General features: G+C 37.8%; 1 long non-coding RNA gene across 1 annotated transcript; it reads right to left on the bottom strand.

Annotated features, from left to right (window-relative positions):
• Positions 1-16283: 16283 nt before the first annotated feature.
• Positions 16284-21674, bottom strand: LOC141568536 (uncharacterized). Its single transcript, XR_012491682.1, has 3 exons — positions 21262-21674; positions 17793-17874; positions 16284-16596 (listed from the first exon to the last, which is right to left on the bottom strand). It is a non-coding gene; the product is annotated as an uncharacterized LOC141568536 (long non-coding RNA).
• Between the last annotated feature and the right edge of the window lie 400 nt (positions 21675-22074).

Raw genomic sequence — 22074 nt, 5'->3', positions numbered from 1 at the left:
TCTCAAAATATTGTACTGTACTCACCTTTTAAAGGAAGCAGCTTTGTGGCTTCTCTTTGGCATGTACAAATTGCCAGCATCACTACTCTTGTGCTTTGGGGCCATTATGAAGTAGAATAAGGGTGACTTGAACACAAGCACTGCAACACAGCAACAGTTAATCTGATAACCGAGAGGGCTACTAAGTGACTAAGGGGCAGGTAGCGTGTACAGTGTGGAGACACTGGACTAAGGGATGGATTCACGTCCTAGGCAGAATGGCACAGGATGACTCAAGATTTCATATACTACATAGAACAGTTTGCAATTTAAAAATTATGAATTGCTTTTTTTCTGGAACTGTCTATTAAATATCTTTGGACCATGGTTGACTGTGGGTAACTGAAACTACGGAAAGCAGAACCGCAGATAAGGGAGGACTACTGTATTACTCCTTTCTTCCCTGCTTGAATCATCAGCCTCCACCCCACCCTCTTTCTAACCATTCCAGGTTGATATTTTTGATGGGCCTAAGTCTGTAACAAAGGCTACCTTGTCACCTTTCTTAATCAACACCTTCAATTGCTCATCTACAGTGTACAAGCTGCAACCTGGATTCGTTCAATGGTCTCCTTAAATAGCTCTTCTTGTCTCCTCTCTTTTCATTCTAATGCTTCTTTTATATTTTCTCTATGTAATCTGGAAACACATAATTGATCATTTTAGAACAGGGTTGGCAAACTATGACCAGGTGCACAGGCTAAATCTGGCCTACCTCTTCTTTTTTAAAATCATTTTTACTTTTATTTTGTTACCGTCCTCAAGCTATGAATGCTTTTTACATTTTTCAGTGGTTGAAAAAATTTTTTTAAAGACTATTTTTCTGAGACATGAAATCTCAATGTCCATAAATAGTGTTATTGAAACACAGCCATGCTCATTCATTTACATATTGTCTATGACTGCTTTCACACTACAGTGGCAGAGGCAAGTGGGAGAAACCATATGGCCTGCAAAACCTAATATATTTACTAACTGGCCCTCTACAGAAAAAGTTTGCCAATTCTTGTCTTAGGGCACTGCTTGAAAAACTTCAGTGAACCTCATTACTCAGTAACTCAAGCCTAAAGTCACGATCTTCCTCACGAAGCAAACACAGACCTTCTTATTCATCCCTACCTTCTCCTTCCTTCTGTCTCTTACACAGTTTCAACAACCAGATCTCCAGTCTCGCAGTCCTTACATTCCCCAAGACTACCCTGTATTTTTGTTTTTACTACTGCCGTAACTTTCCCTATTCTTCCTGACCTATTTCCATTTATCTTCAAGACATAGAAGGCATGCTTAATCGACTTAGAAACTTCTGGCCCTCTGATTTGACTCCCTTATTAAATGACTAGTCACATTGAAATAGTTATTTACATACAGGTAGTGAACTTTTGTTTTTATCACCTAAAGTGATTCCCTCTTCTTGTGACATTAAGATCCTGGTTTTGGTTTGTCCAGTCTCCATCTCCTCACCTCCCGTGCTAACTCCACGCCCTGTAGGCTGCAGGCTGTACCTGCTTGGGCTAAGCCAGTGGGTCCATTTCACCCCCTTAGCCATAGTGTCTGCTTCATGGACCCGTCCACCCAAGGCAGGCAAATCAGAGCCAATAAGATTCAGTTCCAGAAATTTTGTCCTTCTATGAGGTTATTTGATTTCTCTCAACCTCTCACTGTAGGACAAAGTAAAGACAAATAAGCCTGAAATCGCTGGGGGTTGAGATAGAAGAATATCTGGTAATACAATGTTTGAGTCCCAAATCAAGCCATGGCTGAAACCAGAGGGCCCTTTAAATATTTTAATTATCTCAATTAAGATCTCAATATCCTCTGCTTTTGCTTGAACCAGTTTGGGTCAGGAATTCCATAACTTGCAACCGAAGGAATCCTAACTGACACACTATCTTTTTCCCCATAAATCTCATCTCTGTATCCTTGGCAGTTGCCTCTCTCCTGGGCACATACCCTGTTTCCCCAAAAATAAGACCTAGCCGGATAATCAGCTCTAATGAGTCTTTTGGAGCAAAAATTAATATAAGACCTGGTCTTATATTATGTTATATTACATAAGACCCAATTTTATATTATAGTAAAATAAGACCAGGTCTTATATTAATTTTTTGCTCCAAAAGACACATTAGAGCTGCTTGTCCTGCTAGATCTTATTTTCGGGGAAACACGGTAGGATACACTCTGTGTTTTTGAAATAAACTGATGTTGCCTTATGTTCCTCACTGGCTTAGAAGTCAGATATAAACATTCCCTCTCATGAAGTTACTTTCCCTCACTGCTTTCTCTTCACCATTCATTCCATTTCAGTGGTTTTGTCTGGGCTTGGTGAGTTGACAAGCTCCTGATTGCTTGAACTTGGTCTGTAATTAGTTCAACCTTGTTGACTTAGGCACAAAGCTCTGAATGCTTCCTCTTTCAAACATCTTTCATTCTTTTCTGGTCTCAATGCTACATGCATGTCAAAGCTGTAAGACAGCTAATGCAAGAGTGTGTACTTTGGATTAGGCAGCCCAAGGTTGGAATCCTGGTCTACAATACTCAAGAGACCTTAGATACTTAGACTTCTCCTTGTAAAGTGAAGGAAACTGTATCTCAGGATGTAACAACTGAAGGAATGATGGTACAGACCTTAGCATACTCACTGGTACATAGAAAGAAGTCAATATATAGTATTATTTTAAATAATAAAAGAAAACCTTGTTTATCTTTTAGATGAAAAATGCTTATGGCATGCACTTAAAATTATTTAAGAAATTGGATTTTTTTTTTTTTTGCTTTGAGAAGTAGTTGTTTTTAATTATTAAGTATGATTTTGAAAAGGCAAGTCTGATATATTTCAGCTTTATTGTATTCACTTGCCCTAGGTCATTTTGACATTGAGGCTGATTAATGTACTTACTCATGTAAATTAATATTTCAGACTCTTGTGTGAAATTGTAGGCTCTGCTCTCATGTTCAAAATAGGTTTTCAAAAATATAAGTAATATCATAAATCTAACCACTTATATCGATCTATACAATGACTCCTTATGAAAGTACCTAGAAAAGTTAATTGCACTGTATCCACTTAATCACATTTAATCCTCTCTTTCTCCCCTCTCATCCCCTGCTTTCTTTTTTCTTCCTTTCTACAAAGGATCTTAGGAAGCAGTCCTGTCACATAAAAATACAGTAAATATTGGTTAAATTATTTAGAAATGTAAGAAATTTCAGGTACTATTACTAAAACGTAAGTAACACTCTGCAGGCCAAATTCCAGCAAAAACTGACACTTAAAAATATTACCCTGGGAGGAAAGTTAGTACTGTCTGATCTGGAATACCTATTCCACTGCCATATGTACAGAAGATGAAATCAGCGATTCCACCCCACCTTTTCCCACCTGCCACCATGGCAGACAAGGAGTTGTGGAGTTTCTTCCTAGGCACAAATCCAGCAGTATGTAAATGATTAATACACAAATAATTCTAAAGCAAACATAAGATTTCCATGGAAACCCTATTTGAAAAGAGAACTCTGAAACATTTGCCTTTGAGGGTAATAAATCTTTAAACTTACCAAATGTCCTAGCCAGCAAGCAGCATTAAAGGCATTTTTCTTTTGTTTTCATATATGACTCTTTGCAATGTCTAGGACTTGAAATGAAAACTGGATTCCTACCAAGGAGTGTAGGAAAGGGGATTGTATGGGGCACATGCAGGTAACAAGCCAGACAAGGAAGTGTTTGGGGTAAGGGACTGTTTATCCAGGGCCGAAATACGTCGTTTAGCAGACAGAGATCCCGCCTATGTTCACAAGGCTTTCTTCTGAGCCAGAAACCAGGAAAAAAAGGGAAAATAGAAAAGAGAGTGCATATGGTTTAGGATTCAAGTAATCAATAGTCACCTTCAAGTATAGAAATGCCAAAGCCGTCCAAAGTGCAAGTTAAATGCTATGTTCCATGAAACTCGCTGTGAAGATGGTTTAGAAAATTGAGCAAATTATAGAGTTTGTACCCCTCATTTGTCCACGCTACTATTCGTATTCCATTCCAAGACCAAATTATATTCCTTCTCACATCAGCTCATCGATGTCTAGACTTCAAATAACTGCTGGTTTCACAAGCCCAGAATTTAATATTTGACTCTGAAAGAGCTAAACTATCGCAGAATGCTTTGAGTATCATGTATTCTTGACGTTTCTTACGATTTGTTTGATCTGCCCTTATCTCAGTGACTAAATATACTTTTCCTACCTGACGTATAAATGAAGCAGATACACTTTTTCTTTTGCTGGAACACCCATAAATGTTATTCTCCTACATTCAATTGCTTTGATCCCTAGATAATTGTGTTAAATGTGTCCAGGTTGTAGGGAATTAGCAACAAATAAAGAATATAGGAGGCTTTAACAGAACGAAAAATAGACTCTTAAAAACCCAGAATATTTTCGGTCCATTCATTTTTACTTTGGAGCAAGTTACAGAAATAAGACCTAGTATCACACAAATGTTAGAACTGAGATAAAGTTCATGAGCTCTGACTTAAATCCTTTGACCTATTATAAAAACAAACTTAAACTCAATTTCCTAAAGGGTCAGACTGAGCTTGGGGGGAAAAAGAAGTCCCTGGGAAGCCACAGTGAACTGGCTTTGAGAAAGCAAAGGCTCTCTAGGACCTTATCACAGTTCCCTCACGTTTTTTTATTGTCATGCAAACACACGTTTCTTTCTTCCATGCCGCTTGCCCCCACACCCTGTTTTCCAAGCCAGACCTTTGCGCCACCTTGCCAGAGAGGAGGTCTGTGTTAGAGGACAAAAAGCAAATGTGGCTTACAGGTAAGATCACATGCCTCCTGGGCTTTAGTTCTCTGAGGGGAAACATACTGGAGGAAGGGAGAACAAGAGAGGGCATTTTGTATGGAATGGGGAGAAGGAAGAGAGTAAAAATGGGAAGAGAAAGGAAGAAAGAGAATGACAGTGTTGTCTGAAGGATGGAAGACGTCAGTGGGGAAGGGATGCAGAGCAGACTTAGAGACGCTGGACCTTGAGCTTGGGCCACGCAGCATGAACAAACCCACCAGTGTTCCAACTTAGCACTCGAGCCACAGGGCTGCCTACCTGCAAAGGTACAAGTGAGCCTGGATGGCAACGTTCAGCTCATTGATGTTTCCTTAGTGCATAGAACAATACCTGTCCATTAATAAGTTCTCAATATTTGTTGAAAGAATCAATAAATTAATTAATGAAATCAGTGGACAGCATTATGCATTGAAGTGGACCCTTTCATTTGGGGGGCACTCTATAAGTTTCTTGAATTTTTGTGGAATTCTAAGGGATGAGAAGCCCCACCTGCCTTTCCCCTGACAAAAAAAATCACTAGTGAGTTATATTGCCCTTCTTACCATGTTAGCAGGATGAAGATTCAGAGTTACGAGTAATTTGGTTTCTTTCATAATTGCGGTTTGGGAGTAGGATGTCTACTCCTGCAAAAATGGATCCATGGTGTGCTAAATTCTACCTAGTGTCCAAGGGAAGATAACAGAAGCCAGCGTTCTCTGCAAGAAGAGTCTCTCGAGTCCCTTCATCTACCTGGGTAGGGAGCTTCAGAATTTTTACTTACATAACACGAGTGTTACGGTTGGAGAGAAAAGAAAGACAAACTGTGAAGCTGCATTTACATAGCATTTCTCATAAGATTAAGGAAACATCTATCATGTATATATGAAAAATATAGAAAAGCGTTTGATGGAAATGGGGAAAGAAGGCTAAAGTTCTCTCAAACCACTCTTGGTGCCATCAGTGCTCTGCCCTACATCAGGGAGAGGCACACACACATTCACAAACACAGAGTCACACTCAGACACACATACTCATGCACATACAATGGAGTACAAACACCTTTATCCTGTTTTTTTTTCTGTTTTTTTCTATACTGCTTTTGTAATAAAACCCTGCTGATCTGAACTAATTAGGATAGAAACAGTGTAAATTAGTTTACGTCTACTTTAAAGATATTTACTAGGCTCCAGCCATGGTGGTAGGATAACAATAGAGTCCCACAAATATATATGAATGACCATATTCCAAGTACTTGAAATATTTGTCCTATTAAGTTCAGAAAAAAAATTCTCTACCACTTAAAAATATCCTATGTATAGGTGGCTCAAGTCACCATCTTAATGATCACAAACTTTCAACCTGGAATAAGCAAATGAGTTTTCACTGATCTTATTACAGAACAGCAAACGAAGTCCTGAGACTCAGTGGAATCTTGAGCCAGATAACGGTTATCTTCACCTTCTACTGTTATGTTAAATTTCTCAAGTATTATTGGAAAGCATGTTTCTGCATGTTTAATTCACATCACGAAACCCACACATTAACACACATGGACACTGGTTAATTCAAGAAACCAAAAATCACTGGAAAACTTTATTTTATGTTGTGCTTCAGGGAATTTTTTCTAAAATTAGAATTTCATTATAAAATAGAGTAACGAGCGAGAGAGAGAGAGAGAGAGAGAGAGAGCAAAATTGCTGCACCATAATCTTATAATCTCTGCTAATCTGTGGCTCTGTCTTCTATTAGTTAATAATTATGGGATGATAGTTCATTGACAGACAGGTGTACAAACAACAGATAAATAGCTATGTTATGTACACTTGGGTTCAAAGGCTACAGGAAACCCAAAGGTAGAATATGAAACTGGTATTTATAAATACCAGTAACAAAAAGTCTAAAGAACCATGCAGTGGTGTATGTTTAAAATATATAGCCAAATTTAGACATTCTCTAGCAGATCATACATAGTTTTCTTTTATATGATGTTTTGTTTTCATAAAAGGAAATCTAGAAATACATAAAAATAGGAGAAAAAGATAGGGAAGGGATTTTCATATTCATACCAACCTACATACAACCAAAGTTAGTATTTTGTTTAATTTGCCTTTATATTCACAGTGTCTTAATACATATTTGTGTTACCTCCTGTTTCTTTAAATTTCTGTAATATTATAAGCATTTGTCACATTCTTTATTTTTTTACATCACATTTTTAATGCTTGAGTAATAGTCCATTTAGTTGACATATCATAAATTGCACAACTATTCAAGTCTTCAGCATCACATAAGGCTTATAGAATTCGTTAAGTCATATATGTTTCATATTAAAATCTCTCTCTGTCTCTCTCTCATTATTGGTATTAACAATACAATTTTGCACTAGTTGTGTTGTCTGTATTTCTGTTTTCTCACTTGTAAAAGAGAGGAGGAAAGGATGTGACCCCTTAGATAAGAGCTTAACTAACCTCAGCACATAATAGGAGTGCACTAAAGATTGTAAAATAAGTCATTGAATTAATGAGTGAATTATAACAGGAAATTTCTATTTGGTTTTAATTGTTTAAATTAGGAGCTGAGGGGAAGAAGAGCATATCACATCCTTCCGTTCTTCCCATCCTGTCTCCACCCATCCTTCACTCCATCGCTTGTCTCCGACCATCTATGTATTCTATCTTCCCTTTGGATTTTACATGGGTCAAAGCGGAACCCTGCAAAGCAGTATGCATGCACTCAGAAATGATGAAGTAAAATGATTTTTGTTCATCCCCTTAAAAAATGAACCAGATCACGTATCTTCTTTTTCCTCCTACCTGAAATCTAAATTCCATTACTTTCTCACTGTAGGGAGCACGCACAGCTTTCCACTGATTGTTCTGCACTTAGAAACCTGAGATATCAAAGGTTCCCCTGATCTAGGCTACCTTTCTTTCAGCTAGAGACGTTAGACAGATGATTCACGTTACTATTTTAAGTTCATAACAAATGTTTCCTCACAGTTGCAGCTTCCCCTTCTTAGATTTTTAAATTATAGCTCAGAGTCCCCCTTCATATTATAAGAGTCACATATATCATAATAAATTCTTGTGTGTAAAATGTGCCATTATCTCTACGATTACTTTATCACTTATAGAAAATTCATGTGTAGGAATTTGGGCAATCCTTCAAGATGAAGTTCCCTATGAGACTGTCATGATAAAATGCAATCAGTTATCAAAGGCCTCTGTCATCCAAACATTAAAAATGTGATGCCTGAGGCTTTTAGCTTTGCTCATTATCATCTTGATTCCTTTGTAAATAAAGTTTACCATTTGAACTGCTTTGCTAATTACTAGGAACCTTATTCCATTTCTGCAAGCCAGTGAAATATACAGTCCTTCCCTGCAATGCAAGAAGAGTAAGTATGACCCTTCAGCCTCAGGCGAAAATTAGTGGTAAAAGTGACTGCATGGGCAAATTTGAGCAGAGACTACAGACTGACAGATACTATGCCTATCCTTCCACAAAGGCCAGGGCTTCTAAAGCCTCAACAGGGGACCAACTGTCACAGAATCACACGGGCTTTTAATAATGTAGATTCAGCATCTCCAGCACTGAGCTACTGGATCAGAATTGCTCTGATGAACACAAAGTTTGAAGAACCGTTGGTAAATAACTATAAGCTTATAAGCTCTAAAATTTAAGAAACAAAAACAAACAAACAGTGTTAATGGTCTCTGGTTTTTCTATACAACTTTTTGATCAAAAATGTTTGAAGATCACAAACTTAGTTTTAGACTCAATTTGTCATTGACTCCTTGATGATTTTACTAGCCTAGAAGGTGATTATGCCATTCAACTGAAGTTTATGCACAAATGTACAAATATGAAAAGGTCTTCAAATACTAAGAGAAGGAAAATGCAGTGTATTTCCTTTTGCAGCACACTTTCACGCTATGTAACCTCAACTGGGCTCTCACAGCAGCTCAGTGATATTTTCAGTGATCTGAAGGATTACCTACCACTTCTCCACAGCTGTTTCTGCAGCCTTTTCCTCCATCTCTCTGGACATCTGTTTCTCACTCCGATATGTCTGTGAAGACGGAGGCTGTAGCACATTAATGCTTCCAACTTCCCTCTTCTCCACCTCAACATTTCTCTATATCATTGCATGGTGTCTGCACTTTGGTGCATAAGAAAGAAGTATTTTCTTTTTTCCCTAAGGGTAATCCTGCCAAAATCCTAAACGTTTAAGTCCTTTCTGACTTTAAAGAGATACTAACATGTAGGTTCCAGGAGGAAGAATGATTTCTGCTGCCCATAGGCAGGTGGAGGCAAGAGAGAGGTGACAGGATGACCTGGGAATAATTGTGGGGTAGCAGGATTGAAATATCAAAGAACTGCAGCTAGAGGGACAGGTGTGGGTGACAGGATACCTAGAGATGAAAAAGAATCACAAGACTGAGTAGGTTAGGATTTGAGAAACCAATAGAGACACCAAACCTGAAGTCATGGCGTGAAAACAGAGCGGCAGTAGCTGCATTTATAGTCAAATGGAAAGACAGTAAAATTCAAGGATGGAAATGGATTTGTCAGAGCAGCCACAGGGATCAAAGATTCTAAGTGTATATCATGCTGAAAGCTTTTTCTTTGTCATTGGTGACCCAGAGGCTGCTGCTTCACCCTTTGCACTTTTTAAAAATCCCTGTCCTTATGTGGCTGAAAAGTTATTGAAGTCTTACCAAATCTTTCTATCTAAACCATTGATATCATCCTTTCTGGCCATTTCCAGGATGATATACCATGTGTATTAGCAAAATATGAAAAGGATACTTATATAGGAGATAATCTTCTTTTCTCTTTTGGGTTATGCATCCTAACTTTCCTTTGTATAATCCCTAATCCCTGCCTATGTGGTTTGAACAAAATTGCCTTCAGCTCCTGGTTTCCGGGAAGAGCACCTCACTGGAGTTCAGCCACCTGAAGTACCACATCCCTCCAGTCCAGTGATTGTTTCAAAGATGGTGCATGACTCAAGTTATACTAATCAGAGATGGCAAGCTTTGCCTCGGGACTTTTTTGAAATTAATATGGAGAAAATTGAGCTGAGATATGGAGAGAAAGAAACAAGATCCAAATGACAATGTTTGAGTCCTAGACCTAGTTCTATCTGAAAGCCAGCCCTGTCTTTTCTCTTACATGAGCTAACAATTTCCTTCCTTTGTTTAGGCCAGTTTTAACTGGATTTATTTAACTTGAAATGAAAAGTGATCTGACTAATAGAAATTAAAATGTGGTACAATACTAGTAAACAATAATGTGGCTTCAGGGGATATATAGAATCACAACCACTCCATATAATACTGTTTCTGTGGTTATTCAAGATTGTATAATGTTCTGTCATTCAACCTGCATGCTTTTGGATTAGAATGTTTCTTCCTTCCTCTGGTCGATATGTAAAATTTGCATATTGTTTGTTTTGATGCTTATTCTTCATGAGAGACAATCCAAATTATATGCCTGTTTAGTGAACACCTTATTAATGCCCAGTGTCTCCTTGTGGAATCATTCTTCCTTCATTCTTAGCCTAGTTGGTTTGGATAGTGGTGACTGTACCCCAAGCTCCCTGTCTGTGGGGCACATGACTCAAATCAGGCTAATTAGAGATTTCCCGGGACTTTGCTGGAGTTATCTAGGGAAAGGATCACTCCCTTCATTGGGATTGCTACTTAGAAGTATGTATGTGTAAGTCTAAAGCTGCCGGTGGGTATTTTGGGAACACTCAGTGCCTATATGAGATTGAGGTTATTACAGAGGAAATCAGAATTTAGAGATGGAGAAAGGGGAGTAGATTAATGAAGACATCTTTGAACTTGGATATCCCAATGCCTAAAGTCATCACTGCTTAGACTTTCCAGTCACATGAGCAAACAAATTCTCTTTCTTTGCCTTAAACCCATTTAGGTTCAGTTTTTGACACATGGAACCAAAACCTTGACTAACTATACATTGGTTAGAGTATCATTGTGGGAAATTTTAGAAAACTGGGATTACATTTGAATCTATATTCTGGTTTTCTAAATAAGACATCGATAGCTAGCTATGTGAAAATTAAAATCCTAGAAAAGAAAAAAATCCTAAAACTACCAAGATGTTGATGCTTATGGGTTAGTGTCAGCTGTGACAAGATTTCAAAACTTCATGAGACAAGATGAGGCTTCTGAAATCCCATGTATCCAGAATTTGCTGAGAAGATATTAGGTACCCACTGACTTCTCTGAATATACCCTTGGTTGTCATGGTGATGAAAGGGCACAGATACTGAGATAGGATTCTCAAATATTTTCACATAAAATCTGAAACATTATGGTATTGATAGAACCTCCAAAGATTCTCTGGAATACACTGGTCTTGGATTTTTCTATGTTGCTCAAGGAATCCAAAGGGGAAGCATTATTGTAAAGGGGGTGACAGACTAATCTGATCTTGTATCTTTCCTAATACTCAGTGTTAAATTTGGTGTCCCCTCAACCCTTTAGTTCACCACACACACTCATCAGGGTATTTTCCCTCTACATTGTAGCCATAAAAATACATAATACATAAGCATCAAGACTGGGCTTTTAGGGTTTTTTTCTTTCCTAGGACTTTAATTTTCACATAGCTAGCTACCGATGTCTTATTTAGAAAACCAGAAGATAGATTCAAATGTAATCCCAGTTTTCTAAAATTTCCCACAATGATACTCTAAACTGAAGATGAAATATAATTTGTGAAAATGCTGAGTTTCTATAGAGTTCAGATGTTGCTAAATTTTTTATACCAACCTAACAGCTCACGTCTTTCATCAAAGATAACACCTAAGATGGTTTCATTCTTTGGTAATCACCTATTCAAATGACAGTATTTATAATGAAAACGATCATTATGAATTCTGAAAGATCATCTACTTAGGAGTAAATATTATGAGATTAAGATTTGAGGGTATATTTTCATCATTTTAGTAGAGTTAAAACCCCACTTTATTTTTTATAAAACTACAATTACTTTAGGAATTAGGAGACATGTTCTTGCCCTGGTTCTGCCACCTGGAAAACGACCCTTAGCCAGTGTTTCCAGATGTAAAATGGAGGAACTGGACAAGATGAGCTCTCAGGTCCTTTCTCATTTCGAACCAATGCTTTTATGTAACATAAGCAATACTTACAAAAAGCACTTAGCAGCAGACAATTAATGAAAAACTTCCATATGCCATAGCGACATGGATTACTTTCTAAAACTACAAGGCAATCAAGTTGTTAAAGAAGTTGCTGGATGTTACATAAGCTCGTTCTGGGAGATGCTTTAATGTCTGGACTTGATAAGGCCACTGAAGGAATTGGTTTCTTGACAATATTTCTGACTGACAGACTCCTTCTGTGGTAGGCATGGAGATGTGCTGTCCGGGTTCCCCTCCAAGGGAGGACTTGATGCCCAAAAGAGGGAAATGAGGGCACTAGACAGCCTGAGGCTACCAGCTCCTTCAAGAGCAGCCATGGTTGCATGGCGATACCTTGCCCTTGTCACACTCTTTCTGGGAGCAGTCTGCATTGCCTAATCAAGTAGACATAGGAGGGCTCTATGCAGGACCCCCCATAGGCATTACTTGCCCCAGGGCTCCCCATTGGGTTGGGCAAGGCTTTTCCTGGGCCTACATCACAATTTGAGTTCTCTCTCTGCCCATGCTGCTTCCTCCCCTTTCCCTTCACATGTGTTGATCCCTTATAAGTATCTTGCTCCCCAAACTCCATCTTAGCATCTGCTTCAGGGAACCCAGTCTTGGAAATCTATAATTAATTTAGAAATATAAACTCATATTTTTATTTTCTCTGTCACACATGAAATATGTGGAGACTAATGTCCATTTCAATAGTAATAGTAATGATTATTTCTAGGTAGTGGGATTTTTAAAACTTGTTTTTACTTGTCTGTATTGCTTCAGTTTTTTAAAAATTATGAATAAGCATAATTTTATCCAAAAAGGAAGTCATGAAAAAACAAGAATAGTAAGCAAATGTTATTGAGAACATGATGGGATAATGGTGATAAGAATCAATATATTAAAAGAGAATCAGCCGATTTTAAATAAAAATTAAGCTGTATTTTATTTCTGACTATTCTACAACTGAAAATTTTTTAAGATTTAAGCTGTAAACTCTTTTTAATATTTTAATCTCATGTTAGTTTCCTTATATAAATTAATATTAAAGGTGGTTTTTAAAATTGCATACACTGAAACAATTTACCAAGGTATAATGTAATTGTATACGTAGTGATGCTATGGATTTCTAAATTTTAAAAAGTACACCTTCTTCCATCTATTTATAAATCAAATTTTGCCCATGCTTTAAGGGCCCTCAGGTTAATAATAGGCATATTCTACTCAGGTTACTACTCATATTCTACTCAGGTTAATAATAGGCATATTCTGCTTGGGGGTATCAATTTCAACAGACAATAATTTTGAGCCTCTGCTTATCCCCACGTATTGAGGCAAGAAATTGAACAGAAATAGATATGGGGGAAATATAATGTAAAAGTTTTCTTCAGGCAAGTCTCAGACATTTAAAAGTTTTAATTAGGATTATATGTGATAATTGATGATGAGAAGAACCTCTGGTCATGACCACGGTTTCTAGGACATTCTTATGCACTGGATTTCCAGAATCTTTGTCAATTGCTCTAGTCAGAATCCCACCAGACCCATTCTCAAGTGTGACATCTTCTGAGTACTTCCTTTACTGCTAAGCCAAACATTGCGATTGGCAAATACAATCTTTTGGTCTTAGGTAAGAGTAAGAATTAAAAATATCTCTTCAGTTCTATCCCTAGAGTGTTACTATTTTCCATCTATGATCTTCACTCATTAATGGGGGGGAAAAAAAACCAACCGCAAAAAAACCCTTTGTTTTCCAAGTACTATAATATAGAACTCTAGCAATAGTTTAACAAGCTACCACCATGCAAACTTTTCTTTCTCTCTTCCTTCACAGACACAATTACCAGAGTAACCTTTTTTCTCTCTCTACAGAATGTCAAGGGCAATCCAAAGATCAAATTCCCTTATGATGAAAACTTCTGTTTTTTTTTTTTAAAAAAAGAACACCTGTTTGAAACACTATTTGATAATTAGACATTCCCCTACAAACAAAGAATGCAAACTTTCTTCATATTCATTGTTGTGGGGTTTTTAGCCACTTGTTAAAAACAGATCAAGTTAGAAACTGAAAGAAGACAAACCCAAATCTCACTAATTGAATTGGATGGACTAGGAGCAAGCGTCCATGGTCAGAAACAGTTTTCCCAAAGGCAGGATTTATTAATGTCTCACTGTAACCACATTTACCAGGCTGTGGCATATTAGGAATGGCTTCTCATCCTTACAGAAATCAGGGTAAAGATGTGCCCAGTGGGGGAAGAATAGCAATTGCTCTATGAAATGGCAGTCCAGAGCTCTAAAGTGTATTTGAGATTTCAATTAAAAGTCCCTACCCGCAGGTGGATTTCTTCCAAGCACTGCCCTTTGGGCCCTTGCTCTTTCATGAGCCAGGAAAACGACCAGCCATCTATAGAGCTTTGTTTTCTGGGTGTGTTGTGAGACAATGGAATAATGAAGAGCAAACTCAGCTGGTGCCAGAGCTCTGTCACACAGCCTGGCATCTGGGAGCCTGGTGTTTTTACTCAGAGCAGCTGTGTAAGTTTGGAACGACATTCCAGTTTGAAGATCCATTAACCCCTGCTTAGGGGCACATTTTAGTATGAACATTTTTTAAGGGATAAATAAGTGTTGAATCCTATTGAACCCAAGCCCAGACTGTGCTAAAAATGAATTGTACTAAATGATCTTCGAGGTCTCACAGACTCATGTGCTTCAAAACTCACGTTTTGAGAGGTGTTGGCAGTTATCTTGATAATGTAGTTAGAGTGTTCTTTTAATGCTGTGCTTTGTTCTGTTAAATGTTTAAGGAAGACATTTAAATAATGTCCTTCACTTAGTATGTGCCCTATCCTTTCATGAATGAAAGTTTTATAGTTCTGTGAATTATGATACAAAGACTGTGCCTCATTAATTCATTCAACTAATATTTATTGAGCACCTACTATGCCAATTATGTTATTAGGCACTTCAGAATGGGATAAACAAAATACAAAGTCCCTACCATCATATTGTTGCACATAAACCAGAACTGTCACTTCTACACTAGTTATAATCCATGGGTATATGAAAAATAGGAACTGGAACTCTTAAAATATCACTTAAGCCCTCAGTTCTCTGGACCCAGCCTACCATTCCAGTTTGCTTCTAGTATTCCAGTCAAACTAGACATTTTTCTATAAAGAAGTAAATTTCTCGTCTTTTTTTATTGTTGCCTTTCTGCTCCTCCTCACTTCTGGAATATTGTCATCCCCATCTTTACATTTTCAATATCTACTTATCTATCAAGGTCCTATTCAGAACTCCCTCCTCCATATCCACATTCCAGATCCCTGAGGCAAAATGTGTTTTTCTTCCTCTGAGCCCTTAGAGCAGGAGTGTCCAAACTGCGGCCCACGGGCCAACTGCGGCCCGCAATCCATTTTTAATTGGCCCGCAGCAAATTCCAAAAATATATTTAGTTTACTTAAATAACCCAGGTGAGGCAATACGTACTTCACCTCGAGTGAGTGGCCCGACTGTGTATTTTACCGCATATGGCCCTTGGTGAAAAATGTTGGAAAAAGTTTGGACACCCCTGCCTTAGAGCAACTTGTTTGTACAGTCTAGGTATATTTATTATATGTGACCAATTGAAAAAATTAATAAAGACCTCAACTGAGATTTGAATTGGGAGGGTCTGTAAGGGGAGCTCTTACTCCTACATCCCTCGCAAAGCCCTACAGGAAGAACTCCGTGGTTATAATAGCCCTCCTAACGTCCTCTTCCTGTCTATAAACTTCCTCTTCCTGTCTATAAAAGAACTTACTCTTCTTTGAAGTGGTGGACTTGCATGTGGTTCACCATGGCTACATGTTCCAGACTGCAATTCTTTCTTTTTCCTGAATAAACTCTTTTGGTTGGAGAAATATCTAGCTGACTTTTTGTTTAATTTAAGGTCAACACTTATCATTCTTCTCTTCTTCCTGTTCTACGTGTCCAACAAACCCCACATACACATAATCACTGAGACTCAATAAGGGTGGTCCCATTCTTTGGCAGTTGTATCAGAATCTTTACACTCCAGTCGAGATCCTAAACTACCTAATTATTCCACATAATTTTAATTAGATTGACATTTGATGACCTGGTTTAAGATTTGGGGTCATCTGTGATCTATTCTTTACCATTATCAGTTAGGAAATAGAGCACTCATCAGATAGCTTAGTAGTGGGTGTTAGAAGAGCTAAAAGGTCTACAGGAGCTAGCAATAGCAAGAAGCCCAAGGGCAGAGAAGGGGTTATTTAAACATAAAAGTCAATGCCTCATCGTGAAAGCCAGCCCTTGACAGAGGTTGTGCAATAGGAGCTAGGACCACAGAAGGGCAGCTCTCTGGTGGGAGTTGAAAATATGGAGAAGCTATAGTTATTGATAGAGAAGCTACCTGAAGTAGAGAGGAAAGGGAAAAAAATACCCTGGCTTCTTTGTCCCACACTCCAATCTCCAGCCAATGCCTCCCATTAGCAGAAAGCAGCCAGAAGCAGTTGGCAAAGGAGTTTGCGAGGTATCATTGGCAGAGTTCAGTTGCCTGCAATACAGAGCAAAGCCAGGGCGGAGTAGATAATGAATCTGGGAACAGTCAAATCATTAGTAAAGCCTGCTTAATCAAAAATTTACTGCATATGCTATCTTCAAATGATAGCTAATTGTGTAGTTGCAAATATTTTATCTTCAATTAGAAGCTAAATTTGATTATAAGACCATTGAATACAGACCACTTTTGAGCTATTTGTGAGCTAGCCTAGTCTGAAAAAAAAAAAAAAAAGCAATATACTGTTGGTAATTTCTACTATTCCTCAAACTTCTTTTTCAAGTGTTTTTACAATTTGGTTTGCTCTCCTCGAGGTATCCTCTTGCTTTGGCTTGCTTGTTATGACAGTTCATACAAGCCTTACTTTAGACAGATTTCACAGAGTTTTCTTTTTCATGTCCTTACCAAACTACAGCTGAGAGCAATTGATAATCTACTTTATAGAAAAATACAAATAGCTGGGTGTTAGTAGTGAGCTGCCTAGACGGCCTCCAATGATTCTCACCTACTGGAATTCACACTCTTGTGTAGCACCTTCTGCTTTGGATCAGAGCTTAAAGTAGAAGAGATTGTGTGTCATTTCCAAGGTTAGGTCATAAATAGTAATGAAACTTCACCATGGTCTCTTGATATGCTTAGTATGGCAGATGCCAGCTGTCAGACTGTCAGGACACTCAAGCAGCCCCATGACCCATATGGAAAGGGTTGAGGCCAACAGCCAGCACCAACTTGCTGGACATGGAATGAATTACCTTGATAGTAAATTCTCCAGCCCCAGTCATGCCTTTGGATGACTGAAGAAGCTCCAGCAGAACTCTGATTGCAAGCAGAAGAAATTATATAATCAAGAAGCACTTGGCTGAACCCTTCCCAAATTCCTGATCCTGAGGTTGTATAAATATAATAAAGTTTTGGGGTAATTTGTTATATAGCATTAGATCACAGGTGACTTAGTTACTATTTTCATGATAGATTTTCAAAAAGGAGTTTGCAAAGTTGATACCTTAATAATGCCGATATTGCCCCATCTCACAGTACTTCGCAAGTTGCACACACTAAATTTCTCCCAACTTATGTTCTGTCTTATAATAAACTTGGGAGTTAGCCATGGCAGGGCTTTTTAAAATTAACTTTATCTTACGTTTGAGGACACTGACGCTCAGAGTTTAAACAACTTGTCCAAGTTTCCTCACCTGGTTAGCAGCAGATCCTGGATCCAAACCCAAGTCTTCTAATCCAATCCCTTCTGTTGTGCATTACTGGAGTTTTTCAGCACTACAGCAAGGCAAAGATAAAGAAGTAAGACTTAGAATGTGTGTACCTGGCGGATTCACCTTTGCAAATAAAGAATCAAAAGGGACAATACAATGTGCAGCTATGGTGGCAAGCAGGCAGGAGCATGATCTGACTGTTACCACATACAAATTCTCTTGTTCATTCCCCTGTCTACTAATACTTTCCAGACCCCCCAACGTAGGCATCTTGAAAATCTAGTTGCAGCTTTTCCTTTCCAAGGATTTGGTCAAGATTATAGACACATGTGCTTGGAACATCCAGACTGTGTTACAATGTGTTTCTCATTTGTGATTTTCCTGAAGACTTCTAATATCTAGAACAGTCCCACAAACTCCAAGACACTTAACACCAAGGCCTGTTTGATAATAAAGACATTCTTTTTCTCTGACAGGCCAAAGTAATGTGCACACCAAGATTTTTTGCTGGTTATTCATTTATTTCATAAACATGAAAATTTGCAATCCCTGAAATACATTTAGTTTCATGTCCTTTATCACTTTCCAATATTAAATAGCTAATGTCCTGATTTGTTCCAAGTTGAGTTCTTTGATCAAAAGTGGATTTCCCACTAGGCTGAGAAGTCCAGTGTGAACGACACACATATACCCACTGCCTCTTTTCCCAATGCCTTGAACTCTTATAAGAAATCAGATTCAAATAAATTTGAAGGAAAGCATTCAGGGGGTCAAGTCATGCAATGATAGTTTGAAAGGATTTTTAAAAGAATAAGGCTTGGCCCAACCTCTTTACTTGGAAGCATGTCTTACTTCTTTGCCTAGAACAGTGATCAACCACTTTCCCTGCATGTTAGAATCACATGGGAAGCTAGTGCCAACCAATGTCCCAGGTCCTATTTCAAAGTAATTAAATTGATTCAGAATCGTTGATATGGAGTTCAGGTCTCAGTATTTTTTAACAATTCTCCAGGTTTTTCCAACATACAGCCAGGGTAGGGGGCACCAGCCACAAGTATGGTTTGGGGGTTGTCTGGAGACAACAGAGCCTTTCCATTTTTCCCCCATCCTCTGACTTCCTAGCGATGAACTTCCCCTGGCAGCAAGAGGCACCAAAGGTGGGAATGACCAGGTCAGTCTCTTAGGTATGCTTTATGGTAGTGCCAGTAGTGAGTCAGACACCAGAGGTCTGTGTTTTCTACCTCGCCCCAACAAAGCTTGGTCTTAAATTTCAGGCAAATGTACACGTTTTACTGGCTCTCTTTGCCTTCACTGTCCCCCAACCCCCCAGCTCTTGTGGGTCAAGTTACTGAGAGAACACAGTGTATCCTTTTTTTTTTTTAGACAGGCTGAGGGCAATGAAAACAATAGCACTCGCCTGTGTTAGCTGTAGTCACATTTTAGAAGTAATTGTGTTGAATGCCGCCCATGTTTTAATAATAGGCTCAATGTCATTATAAACGAAGTTCATTGTTGCTTTAAAATGGCTCCCATGTGCAAGCTCTTGCCCCATCCTACTTACTTAATCCTGGCAAACACTTATGTGCTCATATAGATCGCTTTCTCATAGGAACTCCACATTCTCATAAAGTTTCCTCTCCTGCAAGAAAAGTCTTAGAAACTTTTTGCTAATCATCACATATGTCATCAAAGGATTCACAGATATGTCATCATCCCCTTTTGACTTTAAGCTCTGGACGCAGTGATCTGTTTTCCATAACTCCTTGTATTCCAGTGACTAATACAGTAATCTTCCCGTAATGGATGTTTAACAGGTGCATTAAATAAATGCATGCAAATGTCCTCTGCCTAATTTCCCCTTGTAGATAGGCAGTTTTTCTCTGTTAGAAAAACGAAAGTCTAGTTATAAAATGGCAAGACTATGCAACAGATTCTTTTCTGCATTATGTTGTTTTCCAGAATTTAAAAGTAATGAACAGTATAAATCCTTGAACATTAAAATTATATAAGCTTCAGCTCCTAAATAAGTCAAAAGCATAAGAACGACAGAACCTTAAATGTAGCTGCCTTGAAAGTGCTATATTTAAAAGGTGGGCAGAGGTAGTTAACCTCAGCTTGTATGAGAGATTCCTTGGTAAAATATCTTTTAGTACCTGTACTCATTTGGTTTTCTAACTCATGTACATTGGAGACATATTAAAATGAGAAATTTAAATTGTTAATATTGTTAATATCTGTTTCCTCTCTAAAAAATTATTTTAAATTTTTTAACGTTGGAAGCCACATGCATGTTTTGGGATGTTCAAGATAAACAGAAGTGCTAATAGAGATCAAGTGGTGATTTATTATCTTATTCATTGTTTCCTTTTACTATATTAAATTGAACGTCTCAGCAAATAATTATCCATTGCTTCATTTGTCATGCCCACTGCAATCTTACTCTACCTGTTTAACAAACATAATAGAAAATTGATTTTTTTCTTTTCTATGAAAAAAAGATCAATAAAGATTCAGTACAGGCTAAATAGATTGAATAATGAGAATTGACTCAAAACAAATACTAGCAACTGAGAAAAGGAATGTTACATAGAGAGTTGTATAATATGATAATGGTAACCCCAAATACCCCCATAACTTGACATTAATGATACGTTTCTATGCTTTAATTCCCAACTAGAGGGAAACAACAAATGAAAAACAACTATATGATTATGCATTATCGTTAATGGATTTATTTCTGTCTGCCTGTTTATGGAAAGCACTGTTTTGTTCCCTGATAATAATTCTTTCAAACCAAATACCTACCAAAAATATATATAGTTCTCTGCTTTTCAAAAACTGGTAGAAAGAGAGCAAAGTCTCGAACTCGTATGGTTGTAAGAGAACGCTTTATAAAATAATCAACGGCTTTTTTTTGTGCCTGGTTAAAATAACATAAGATAGTTTTTTTTTAAAAGAGATATCACACACAAACCCTTTTAAAATTTTGTTTTATTTATTTACACAAATTTATTGACCACTGACTGAGCCAGGCATTGGAGACAGTGAAAACACAAATGTGATCCCTACTCTCATAAATATGTGTTTTATCTAGAGGAGACAGACAATAGCAAGTAATCAAATTTATAAATGAGATAATATCACATGGTGGCAGGAGTTATGACTGAAATAAAAGCATAGAGTAATGGGGAGGGTATGGATGCTGTTTTAGATAAGGGAGAGGAAAGTCCTTTTCAAGGAGGAGACATTTGGGCAGAAACTAGACTGTTGAGAAGGAGCTGGCCATGCAAAACAACAGAAGAAGCTCGCTTCAAGCAGGGGAACAGCAAATGAAAAGGGCCAGCAGGGAGCTGGCCGGTTCACCGAACAAATCATTGTTGATGATGTCTGTTTGAATTCCATTTTGCATTAAAAGGGAAACGACAGCTATAATCATCAAAGCACGACTTACCTACAAAGTCAGTCACTACCTGTCTTGAGAACAGTGATGATTTGCCTTTAATTGGCCACTTTCATTTTCATACCCTTTAATTCAGAAGACAATTTGCAGTATTGTGTCCAGCAAAATCTCCGTCAAATGTAGTGTACAGATGAGGTGAAGCTTTTTTGGTTTATCATTCAAGTCTTTCAGGGCCCAAATCAAAATATTCTCCCTACCCCAATAAAATAATATAACCACTTCACTGCACTGGCTGAAGGCTTTTCCGGATTCAGTCCATCTTACAATTGCCTATTTCAACAAGATTTGGCTGCCCACCATCTGCAGCATGCATTTTATCAGGAAAACAATGCCAACTCCACAACATCAAACAATATAACCGTGACAGTCATGGAAGGGAGACCATACCCCCAACAATTGCTAATAGATCCTTTGTACTGCTGTTAGAATTTTTCTTAAGAAAGATCACTTTCTAACATTAAAGCCAGAGACCATAACTCATTAACAAGAATGAGAGACTCATTTGTTTTTAGTTAAAAAGAGACGAGAATGTGTTTGGAAGGGATGAAAGTCTAAGTTAGAAGGGAAAGAATGCAAATAACAACTGAAACCTACCTTCCAAAATTTTAGGCAAGCTGTCTCAGCAGCAAAAGGAAAACCAACAAAGAAAGAAGAATCAAAAGTTTTCACGCAATTTCTGCTATTAACTCATTATTATCTGTACTTTTCACTTGACAGTATTATGAATGCAGAGAATTATAGTGTATTTTCTACACCATAGGTGTGTTGTGTCACACATCAAAAATGTAAAGTAAAATGTTATTG

This window comes from Rhinolophus sinicus, linkage group LG02 (genome assembly GCF_036562045.2).
Source record: "Rhinolophus sinicus isolate RSC01 linkage group LG02, ASM3656204v1, whole genome shotgun sequence".
In the NCBI taxonomy this organism is placed as follows: domain Eukaryota; kingdom Metazoa; phylum Chordata; class Mammalia; order Chiroptera; family Rhinolophidae; genus Rhinolophus; species Rhinolophus sinicus.
The sequence above is the reverse complement of the archived record's forward strand: the minus strand, read 5'-3'. Positions and strand labels throughout refer to the sequence as shown.